We start from the raw sequence: 12600 nt of genomic DNA, 5'->3' as shown, positions 1-12600 counted from the left end.
AGGGAGCCATATGTGGGGCTCAATCCCACTATCCATGGGATCATGATCTGAGCAGAAACCAAAATTGGAGCTCAACCAACTGAGCCACCTAGGTGCTCTATGTACAAGGTTTAACATAAACATTGTTTCCACTTCTCTTAGGGATATACCTAGAAGTGTAGTTGCTGGATCCCAGTAACAACATATAAAGTTTTGAAGAACTATCTAACTGCTTTCCACTGTGACTATACCATCTTACATTCTCGCCAGCAATGTTTGAGGAGTCTGCACCCTAGCCAACATTTATTATGTCTTTTTTTATTATCATTATTCTAATGAGTGGGAATTAGTATCTCATTATGGTTTTGATTTACATTTCCCTAATGACTAATGATGTTGAGCATCTTTTCATCTGCTTCCTAGCTATTCCTATATATTTGGGGGGCACATATCTATCTGTATCCTTTGCTTCTGTTTTTTTTTTAATTTTTTTTAAATTATTTATTTATTTATGATAGTCATACAGAGAGAAAGAGAGGCAGAGACACAGGCAGAGGGAGAAGCAGGCTCCATGCGCCGGGAGCCTGATGTGGGATTCGATCCCGGGTCTCCAGGATCGCGCCCTGGGCCAAAGGCAGGCGCCAAACCGCTGCGTCACCCAGGGATCCCCTTTGCTTCTGTTTTAATTGGATTGTCTCTTTATTTTTGAGTTACTAGAGTTCTTCATATATTCTAGACATATTATTAAGTATATAATCCTTTTATTAAATATATTTCCATAATAAAAAACAAAATGAACATGCTTGGAGTCAGCACTTTGAACTGATTTTTTGGACTCAGAATCTCTAGGTAAGGAGTATACTTTTTTTTTTAACAGGCTCTCCAGACTATCCCTATAGACAATATTGCTTGAGGGTTTCCATTCTGGTCTGTGAATTACAAATGAACAGAGCTTCCTTTATCCTGGCTCAGGATCCTCTCCAGGTTTTCACCACCTTGGTGCTTTACCAAACTCAGGTCTGTGTTCGAGAAGCCATGATGAAAGATGCCTCTTTACTTTCACAAAACCTGTGATTTGGCAGTGTCATTTTTATGTTGACTTAGTGAATATTTTGGTTGCTTGAGAATGTCTAATTCCATTAATTTGTCACTCAATTAGTCTGCTTCCACAAAAAATGGGGGATTGTGAGACCAAGCATACATGGTAGAAACCGTTTTTAAATATTCCACTTGTCCATACCTTTTGTCTCATCACTATCAAGTACCACAAGTTTAAGAATAAACTACCTTTAAACCATAACTGTGTAAAGTCACAAAAGCCAATTTTTTTGTTTTTGTTTTTCTCATGAGAATAACTTAGTTAAATACAAGTAGATAGATTTTAAAATACAACAAGAAAAAATATTTAATTCTGCCTTCTAGAGTTTGAAGGTGAAATCATAGCTCTCTGAGCCTCATTTTTGGATGCTATTTAAAAATTATGTTTCCAAGCCCAGACCTGTGTTTAGACCATAAGGCTGCGCCCTGAGCTGTCCCTTCTGTACCTCTTTTGTTGTTTTCCATAGCTGCAGTCATCTGAACTTCAGATTCCAACTGAGCCCTGAATTTTGGTTTGATACCCTCTGAGCACTCAAGTCCTTCTTTGTTAGTATATTATTTTGAACTTCTTATTGCTCTGTTGCAGCATAAAAAGCACGCTGTCATTATTTCTCTTGTATGTGGGGCTCTCTCCATCAGTCTTTTCTGTTCTTTCTCTTCACAGTCCTTGGCACAGAAGTGCTCAATGGATGCTATTGGCTAACATCCAGTCCCATCCAACTTTACTAAATAGCACACCTACAGAAACTAAACATTACGCTATTATGGGATCCCAGGCATTTGAAAGAATATTGTAACATGTGCTCCAGATTGGTATGTAGTATTTAGCAGTGAAGCAATGGAGGCAACTGCAAATATGAAATTCATTTGCAGCTGAGCATAGAAGTACTTGTTTTGCACACAAATGAAACCCCATACATCCACGTCTTGCCAGTTGTGCTTTTTTTGTAGAACTTACATGTAATGACCATATCTCAAATTAACGTCCAGTAGTGCCAGGGGATTTTTAGGGCTGAGCCCCTCATACTGATGTTTGTCCTCAGTCAGCCCATTTGGTGTTTGAGATAATGCCCACTAGATAGGAGAACCTGGAAGTGAAAGAGCAAATTCCTCTAAGCATTCCTCATGGTGTCAGGAATTGCTTCTCTTGAGGAAGGAATTGAAATCATTTGACCATCTCTCTTTACCCATAGTCTCAATTTCCTGACATTCAGAGTTTTTCAGTGACACACTCTGCTGGGCGTGTGAACTGACCCAACAGGGTGTGGCCTCACGGAATGTGACGTGGTGAACAGAATGTCTGATCTCCTGTTTCCAGCTGAGGTGGGGGTCAATGTGTGTGTGTGTGTGTGTGTGTGTGTGTGTGCGTGTATGTGTGCATGTGTTAACAAAGGATAGGGTTTGACTTTGATCACTTCAGCTAATTTTGTTAACATAAAAACAAACCTTCAAAAAGAAGATGAAGTGACATAAGACTATGGGATATCAACAAGTTCAAAATCATCTTTATATTTGCAGTCTAGACTGTAAATCCTATGTTTCTTCTCTTTGTATAACAGCACTATAGGAAAACTAGGGTTATCCCTGAATCAGAACCCCAAGTTTCAGAGATCTACCATAACATATTGCTCTACTCTTGCAAAACAAAATACTTGTCAGGCCTTAAAATGGCTTAAAATTAATTCCACAGCTGGCAGTTATGATATTCGAGTTGTGGCGTCCCTCCCTAAGGTTAGGGAAATTCCATTCAAAGTCCCCAAATTCTTTGACTTTTTTTTTCCAGCATGTACAGCACGTAAAGTTTAATATAGATAGTTTTGTTTTAAAAATTCAGTATCTATGGGATGTTGGTCACAATTGTGCCTTACTTAAGAATCATTATAAATGCCTTTTTTAGATTTTCTGTTCATGATTCCTAAGAAAGCACAGCTATGAGCTATAATTGGTAGCATATGGTGCTATTACCTTCTGTAGAAATACATTTCCCTCCCTAAATTTGATGTTAATAATTTGATTCATTAGGCTGAAAACTCTCAGAAAGATTATTGGCTTTATCCTCCCTTCTAGGATGTTCTTTTCACTCCTTTGAAATTTGGTGAGCTCCAGCTCTTTAAAATTTTTCCTTGGATAAAAAGTTTATTTATTCAACAACCACCTACCATATGCCAGTGACTTCACATACATTGTGTTATTTGATCCTATGACACCATGAGACGGATATGAATCTCTGCTTTATAAATGAGAAAACCAAGGCTCTGAAAAGTTTTGATGAAATTGGTCAAGATCTCACAACTAACCAGATATGCTGACTTCAAAGATTGGGTCTTTCCAGCACACTCAGCTGTCTCCTGGATGAGAGGTTATATGCTTGCAATCCAGGATCAGGAAAGGTTTTGTGGAGAAGGTGGCAGGTTGGGGAACTCTTTTAAATCAGAGTGATGGAAGCTTTCAGAGCAACAAGTGGGAAAAAATTACTAAGGATCAAAATCATTTGGAAAATAAATAAGACATGCAACATACACGTGGCATTTCTGGGCACCTGAAATAATACCATTGGAAAGTAGTTACTTTCAATAGCTCTATCATGTTATGGATCACCTCCTATGTACCAGTCTTGTTCTAGGTGCTGAGGGTGAACAAAGACTAAACTAATCCCTGTCATAGTGCAGTTGACAGTAGCAGGGGAAGGTCTGTCCTTCCTTCACACCTCATTCACACCTTTCTTTTCCAGGAACTTCAGAAGTGCAGCCAGGAGGCAAGACTCAGAGAGAAGCCTGGGAGCAGCCTTTGGTTGGTGGAGTATCCCTGGTGTGGCAGAGCTGCACATGGGCATCAGTTCCCCCAGAGAGTCTGTCAGAGTCCAGCCTGGATCCCATCTCAGATGGGTGGGTAGTGCTAAAAGGCAGGCGGAAGTGTTGGGAATAACCTACTTACCTTTGAATGGTGTCCTGGTCCAGCTGTCTGGGCCTTTGTTCAGAGTCTTCTTGTTGCCTTGGTCCTCACTTCCAGTCTTCCTCACACATTTGCACCTGTCTGTTGTGCCCATCTCACCAGAGATGAACCAGCCTCCATTTTTGTCTCCCCTACTAGAGGAGAGCCCTTTGAGGCAGAGGTAAATTTGGCCCTATCTCCCTTGGCTTCATACAGGCCAGGGTGCAGAAAGGCTGAATCAAATTTGAGGGTGGGGGGGAGGTGGGCCCCAGGGAACAAAGGAGCTCAGTGGGGATGGTGAAAAGGAGCTAAATGCTGAGGGCCTTCAGGAAAGAAAAAAGGTGGGGTGCATGTGGTGTTGGTTAGGCCCCAAGGTAGACAGACAACTCGGATTTAACAGTTGTGAGGCTCCTCCTTTTACCCCATAAGCCCAACTGGACTCTGCACATCAGCATTAGAAGTCAAATGGGAGTTATGAACCAGTAAGTCAGCCTGCATTTGGTTTTCAGATGTATTCTGTTTCACCAACATTATGTAGTCACAAAAATTGACTTTGTGAACTTTTAGGTGAGGTGTGCATCCCCCCCAAAGGCCCCAGTGTTCTTTACTTCTTCCAGGGGTCCAAACATAGGGTCATTTTACTTCCCTTCTTGGTCTGTGGAGGTGTTTGCATATCCTGAGCTCTGTGGCAATATCTGGGGGAGACACCAGAAAAGCAGGAGTCCCTGATGTCTCCCTCTTTGTCAACCCCTTTATAACCCAATACCAAATTTTATCAATCTTGCCCCCTCAACAGCCCCCTTACCCACCCAGTTTTTCTTGGCCCACTGCTATAGCTCTGGAGTAAACGTTGGCAACCTTTTCCTATAATAAGCCAGGTAGCAAATGTTTTGGCTTTACAGGCCATATGGTGTCTGTCATAACTACTCAACTCTAGTGTAGTGCAAAGGCAGCTACATTTGATACATGAATGAATGAGTGTGGTTGTGTTCCAATAAAGCTTTATTCATGGACACTGAAATATTCATAAAATATTCATGAATGAAATATTTTTCTGACTTTCCCCCCTATTTAAAAATATAAACACCAGGGCACCTGGGTAGCTCAGTGGTTGAGTATTTGCCTTTGGCTCAGGGCATGATCCTGGGGTCTGGGATCAAGTCCCACATAGGGCTCCCCACAGGGAACCTGCTTCTCCCTCTGCCCACGTCTCTGCCTCTCTGTGTTTTCTCATGAATAAATAAATAAAAATTTAAAAAATTATATACATATAAACACCATTCTTAGCTCAAGGGCCACATAAAAAAAGGTAGTGGATTAGATTTGGCCCATGGGCCATAGTTTGCTGACTCTCTGTTATTAGTTGAGGTGTGTCCCTCCAAAATTCGTATGTTGTGGTCCTAATCCTCAGTACCTTCAGTATATGGCCTTATTCAGAAATAGAGTCTTTGTACCAGCAATCAAGTTGAAGTGAAGTGGTCAGGCTGGGCCCTAAGCCAGTATGATTATATGTCCTTATAAAAAGGGGAAATTTGAACACAGACACATACAGAGGAAAACTAAGTGAAGACACAGGGAGAAAATGACCACCAACAAGCCAAGGAAGGCCTAAAGCTACAGGAGCCTGTGGAGAGGCCTGGAACAGATTCTCCATGACAACCCTCACTAGGAACTGACTCTGTTGACATCTGGATATCAGATTTCTACCGTCCCTGACCATGAGACAATACATTCCTGTTGTTTAAGCCCCCAGTTAGTGGTACTTTGTTAGGCAGCCTCAGCAAACCCTTATCTCCCTGCTCTGAGGAAGCACCATTGTCCCTCACCTCTGTGAGGCTGGTGGCTGTTTAAACTCCACCCAAGCAGCTCCACCATCTGCTCTCCACATGTATACAGAGTGATCTTTCTACAATCACATCAGTCCTCAGCTTAGACCTTCTCAGTGGCTGCCCATTGCTCTGAGGTAGATAAAGTCCCACATCCTTACCTTTCCAGATGTCTGGCCCTGCCTGTCCTCCAGACCTTTCCTTTCAGCTCCCTCCTTGTGCCTTCCCGTTACAGGCACTTCCCATGGCTGTGGTGTGACTACTGCCCTCATGGGCTCCTTCCTCCATAAAAAATTAAAATGATACTTATGACTTTATATAAAGATAAATATAATTGATAATTGATATTACATTCACATTTTTCTTCTGATTCTAAAAGGTGTTAAAATTAATATGTTTTTGTGGACCTGATAGGAAGATTGTGCTGACAGTTCCCTCTGGCTGGTGGTAAGGGGACATGAGAGGGACTTAGGTCACCAACATCCCCTTCAGCCCTTCCAAATAAACTTTGTGTCCCAAAATCACTCCTATCAGCATCACCAAGAAGAGGTTCATTTGGTGAAAAAAATGGTCTTTCCAGCAAGAGTAGACTGGCTATAGTTTTCACAGGATACTCGTTAGCACAGCACTAGTCACCCCACCCCACCCCTCCTCTCCCATCCTTTATAGAAATCCTCAAGTTCCCAGGCCTGGGATGCTGCTTCCACCCCATCCCTACACTTTGCCAGCTTACCTTCCCCTTCCCCTTAAGCTCTCAGATGTCATTCCTTCAGGGTGGGCAGGCCTGACTGCCTCCTGTGCCCAGCAGGTTAGAGGAATTAGGTTATATGGTTATATTTAATAGTTTCTAATCACGCATTTGTTTTTATGATGATTAATTTATTAATTTACCACTCCTCCTCAGAGTGGTAAGTTCTATGATGACAGGGTCCTGCCTGAGTTTGCTTACCATAATGATCTCAATGCCCGGCACTGTGCCTGGAATTCAACATACATGTGATAAATGAATGAATGACAAAGTATTTTAATTCTTGATATTCAACCTAAAGAGATTCAGTTCTTTGAGTCTTAAGGGCTTTACATCTCCTGAGTTCCTTTTAAAATACAAATACTCAGTGGCGCCTGGGTGGCTCAGTGGTTGAGAGTCTGCCTGTGGCTCAGGTTGTGATCCCAGGGTCCTGGGATGGGGTCCTGGGATTAAGTCCTGCATTGGGTTCCCTGCAGGGAGCCTGCTTCTCCCTCTGCCTATGTCTCTGCCTCTCTCTGTATGTATCTCTCATGAATAAATAAATAAAATCTTTTTTAAAAATTAAAATAAAATATTCAGTGGTTATTAGTTACAGAGGAAATGCAGCATCAGAATGGACTCAGACATGGCTTCCTAAGGCACCCACACCTGTGACCAGCACTGTCCTGGGGACATGGAAATACAGCACTGGTTACCTTCCATGAGGACTTCAAAGAACCTCCTCTTTTCCTTTTGGCCTCCTTTTAGGCTCTACTAATAAAAAGGACTTGTGCTCAGGCATCTGTGTGATCCTACAGTATTTCTAGCACACTTAGTAATTAAAACTTAATCTGGAGAGGAAAACTGAGAAATCTGCCAAGAGCAATTCTACAGTAATAGGGTGGGCAACCACAATCCAGCAGCCCTGTCGGTCGCAGAAGCATCAGTGCTCCTTGATTATTTTCCTGCTGGGAGCTCAGCCCTCCCCTCTGTCTACCTGCCTTGTTTCCTGGGTGGGTTTTCCCCTGTGCTTCTGCTCCAGTTGTACATCTTGGCTTTTCCCTCTGTTTTCCTGCCACTTCTTCTACGTCCTAGCCAGTTTTTATCTAAAATTTCTCTAGATTTCTGTAGCTAACTATGTTCAGTATTTGAGTCTTTGCGTGTCTGCTACAGAGATCTTCAACTCATTTTCATTTTGGAAACTATATAGTATACTATCTACTAAATAAAGGCATACTGGGGGCTATTGTGGAAGCTTAAAAACCAGCAAGAGCCTGGTCAAAACAAAATCTATCATTCTGATCTCTCAATGGAAAACTAAACTTAGTTCAGCTCTGAGTTGTGATTTTTTAGTGTAGCTCCAACTGTTGAGAAAATATTTTCCTTTTCTCCTGACTTTTTAGATTTCTAGTTCTGGGATCTGTGAAATTCATGCATCCATTGTCAAGGGACAGTCGTCTCTAATATCTGAATCTTGCTTTATGCTTTTACAGTGATTATTTGAATACCAGAGCTTCATGTCTTGGGATTTTTAGTAGTATATAATGTTCTGTCTTACTAGTATCATCATGGTATTTGTTTGGTATAAATGGGCTTGAATGTATTGATCGGGGAGGAGAATTTTTTTAACACTTTTTTCTCTTTTTAGGTCCAAATATAATTTATATTCACTATTGTACTCTTCCCTCCCTCATAATTCCACCCTGGAAAAGAAACATTAAAATGCAGACTTAGTCCTTCATAAGTAAACCAAATCCTGTTTAGCACGAATGTAACTGATTATTATCAGCAATATTGAAAAAATAATACCTTGGTTGTCACCAGCCATTTACAGGTAAACGTGTCTCTTTATCCATTCTTATTTATTATCAGTTCCCTTAAGTTCCAAGGTCTGCTTCTGAGGAAAGGCATGGAATATAGCTAATTGAAATTAATTATGTAACAGGAATAATATTTTCTGTTAACAGTAAATATTCAAATAGTTTGGGGGCCACCCGTGATAGTAAAGGAATGGCTTCTAATTTTAGAGTTAAGATAATTATATCTACCATGAGGGAAAAAAGAAGAGAAAGGGTACACTTTACTATGGTTATTTTGCTTCTGCCATCTTTATAGGGATTTCCATTTGTTCATTTATTACATTAAAAAAAAAGAGAGAAAAAAATTGTTGAGATTTTAACTCTGTTGTTAACAGAGTTCAGGTACTATGTATTAGACAAGGGGCTAAATACTGTGGTAACTACTGTATGCACCTATATCCTGAACATTTACTCACCTCAAGGAGCTAGAAGTCTAATGAGATTTAGGACAAGTCTGCATATAACCAACATACCAGACCATTTCTCACTAGGAGAGAAGTCCCACCCACCACTGCTGGGAATTCCAAAGAAAGGACAGTGGTTATTTCTTGACTTAGATGGTCAAGGACAGCTTCTTGGAGACAGTGAATTAGAAAGTGTCTAATGGGGATGCCTGGATGGCTCAGTGGTTGAGTGTCTGCCTTTGGCTCTGGGCATGATCCCGGAGTCCTGGGATAGAGTCCCATTTCGGGGTCCCTGCAGGAAGCCTCCTTCTCTCTCTCCCTCTGCCTATGTATCTGACTCTCTCTGTGTGTCTCTCATGAATAAATAAAATCTTAAAAAAAAAAAAAGGAAGTGTCTAACGAAGAAGAAACCCCACGAAGAAGGGAATAGCAGTCTCCTAATGCTGCCACAACAAATTCCACAAACAGTGGCTTAACGCAACAAAAATGTCTTCTCTTACAGTTCTGAAGGCCAGAAGTCCAACGTGGATCTCCATGCCTAACTCCAAGACGTCGTCAGGGTTGACTTCTTTTCTGGAGACTCTAGGGAGAAGAGCCTTTTTCTTTTTCTTTCTTTTTTTTTTTTTCAAAGATTTATTTTTATTTATTTATGACAGACAGAGAGAGAGAGAGGGAAAGAGAGGCAGAGACACAGGCAGAGGGAGAAGCAGGCTCCATGCTGGGAGCCCGACACGGGACTCGGTCCTGGGACTCCAGGATCAGGCCCTGGGTCAAAGGCAGGTGCGAAACCGCTGAGCCACCCAGGGATACCCCCCTCCTTTTTTTTTTTCAAAGATTTTAGGAGAGCCTATTTCCTGTCCATTTGGGTTGTTAACAGAGTTCAGGTCTTTGTGGTTATAGGAGTGAGGTTCCTGGGTTTTTCGGCTAGCTGTAAATCCAGGGGTTTGTAAAGCTTCTAGAGGCTACTGCATTCCTTGGATTGTGGCCCTTTATTTGTCTCCAAAGTCAGCTGCAGGACCAATTCTTCCCATGATGTAGCATCCAACCTTCCCATCTGCTCTCTTCCTCTTTTTTTCTTTTTAAGATTTTATTTATTCATGAGAGACACAGAGAAAAGGCAGAGACACAGGCAGAGGGAGAAGCAGACTCCCTACAGGGAGCCCAATGTGGGACTCGGATCTTGGAATTCCAGGATCATGCCCTGAGCTAAAGGCAGATGCTCAACCACTGAGCCACCGAGGTGTTCCTGCTCCCTTCCTCTTTATTTATTTATTTATTTATTTATTTATTTATTTATTTATTTATGATAGTTACACACAGAGAGAGAGAGAGGCAGAGACACAGGCAGAGGGAGAAGCAGGCTCCATGCACCAGGAGCCCGACGTGGGATTCGATCCCAGGTCTCCAGGATCGCGCCCTGGGCCAAAGGCAGGTGCTAAACCGCTGCACCACCCAGGGATCCCCTGCTCTCTTCCTCTTAAGGACCCTTTTAATTACATTGGGCCTTATCTGTATAATACAAAATAATCTCCCCCATCTCAATGTCTGTAACTTTAATCACATCTGAGATGTCCCTTCTGCTATGTGGAATATCATATTCACAGGCGCCAGGCACTGAGGCATGGACATTTTGGGGGGGGGGGATAAAGGGGAGATGGCATTCCACTACCTACCATATAGGGGTAGGATTTCAACCAGGAGAGAAAGTGGGGAGTAGACAGCCAAACCTGGCAAGGCATGAACATGACATGGAGACAGATTCCAAGCAGGAAACAGCCATTTCATTTGCATGGAGGTCTAGGGTACTTGCACCTGCACACATGCACACACACAAAGAGTGTGGAAGAAGCCTCGAAACACATTTTTTTCACTTTATCACAGAGAATGTCAACTATCAAAGAGTCTAGGCTTTGTTTGGTAGGCAGTGGGCCACACAGTAGGCTGTACATTAGGAAAACTAATGTGGCTTTGGGTTGTGAAGAATGGATAGGAAAAAGATGAAACTGAAAGGAGAGGAGCGCTTTAGGCCACCACATTGGTCTAAAAAGGAAAGGGAATGGTGATGCTGGGATCTCCTATTCCATTCTTCACCTGTGCTGCAGGTGGTATCTTTGGACCTACAACGTGGTAAAGTAACAAATATGTGCTTCTGTAAGTCATTAATCATGCTGTAATTTATAACACCAGCAGAATTCTTCAATTTAAAATAAATTCTACCCTTGAACCCTCATTGTCTCCAGCTACTTTCATTGCCCAGCTTCTTTGCTACCTTACTCATCACAAATCTCTTCCATCTGACATCTTCTCTCCTCAGCCTCCCAAGAGAGAGCTCTCCACTACGGTTCCAATGGCTGCCAGATCTTTAAATCCAACGGACATTTTTCAGTTCTCATTTCACCTGACTTTTCAGGAGCATGTCTTTTTGTTGATCCCTCCTTCCCTGAAACACTCTTCCCTTTGTTTCTCTGAAACGACATTTACTTGCAGCTTTCTGGCAGCTTGTCTGTTTCCTGTGCAGGCTCACCATGAAATATTGCATTTCCTCAACATTTGAGTCCCCTCCACCTTTCCCTCTACACTGTCCCATGGGCAAATTCCTCTACACCTTCAGCTTCAGTGGCCACTTGCAGTATACGCAGGCAACTCACAAGTTTGGATACCCTGATCAGATTTCTCAGAGCTACAAATGGGTGTCTACAACTGCCTTCAGAACACCTCCATTCACTCCACTCTACCCCAAAAGATAGCTCCAAACCCAAATCTGGAATCTCAGTGCAATGGATGGCACAATAGCCCACCAGTTTGAGAAATCAGAAATCTATGAGCTACTACCATCTCCCTTGGGCCATACAGCTGATCCCATTGTTATTTCTCCATTTCGCCTACTCATTCCATGTCCATCTCTACCATCTTAGCCCAAGCTTTATCACTTCATTCCTTGACTAGTCTCTGCCTCCTTCCTCTCAGCTCCCACTCATCCTTCATTCAGCAACCAGGGCGATCTTTTGGAAACACATCAGATCATGCCATTCCATCATGTCATTATGACCCTTTCATGACTTCCCATTGTTCTGAGTCTAAAGACTAAAATCCTTAAAGTGACACACCAGGCCCTATGTAGCCTGACCTCTCTATCCTCATCTTTTATCTTCCATCCCCTACTTCTGCATGCCAATAACAATAGTCTCTTTTAGCATTTGAAGTGGTGTATTATGCCTTTGCATGTGTACTTCTCTCTCTTAGAATGCTTTTCCCTGTCCATCTTGTTAATTTTCTTTGCATGTTTTACATCTCAGCTAAAGTGCTTCCTGATTTATTAGACAAGGTCAAATACCACCCCCCCCTTTTTTAAATAAAATCTCAGTTGTCTTTCCTTTATAATACTAATCACAATTCCAAAGTTCCGTTTGTTTGTAGCATTACCTTATTATTATTTACCTCTCCCACTAGACTTTAAAGTTCCACAATAATGCCCATTTTCAGTATTTTGTCCCTGGTGCCTAGCACATCAGGGCACCCAATGGGTTGAATTAAGTACTTCTGGAGAGGGTGACAAGACTAGCATATTGTAAATGCTTGCTAAATATTTGGGTGAATATATGTGTTCCATTTTAGACCACTTTGAAAGGTTGTCAAGCCACATATGTGAAAAATGTCTAACATTGGTTGGAAGTGTAAGAATGAATATGTGGGACTTTCAATTGAAAATTGTAACTTTCTTATCCATGAATACACCCAAAATTCCTATTTATGCAAAATCCCAGGGGGAAGAGGTA

Source organism: Vulpes lagopus, chromosome 8 (assembly GCF_018345385.1).
Source record: "Vulpes lagopus strain Blue_001 chromosome 8, ASM1834538v1, whole genome shotgun sequence".
Taxonomy (NCBI): domain Eukaryota; kingdom Metazoa; phylum Chordata; class Mammalia; order Carnivora; family Canidae; genus Vulpes; species Vulpes lagopus.
Note: the sequence above shows the minus strand (reverse complement) of the source record.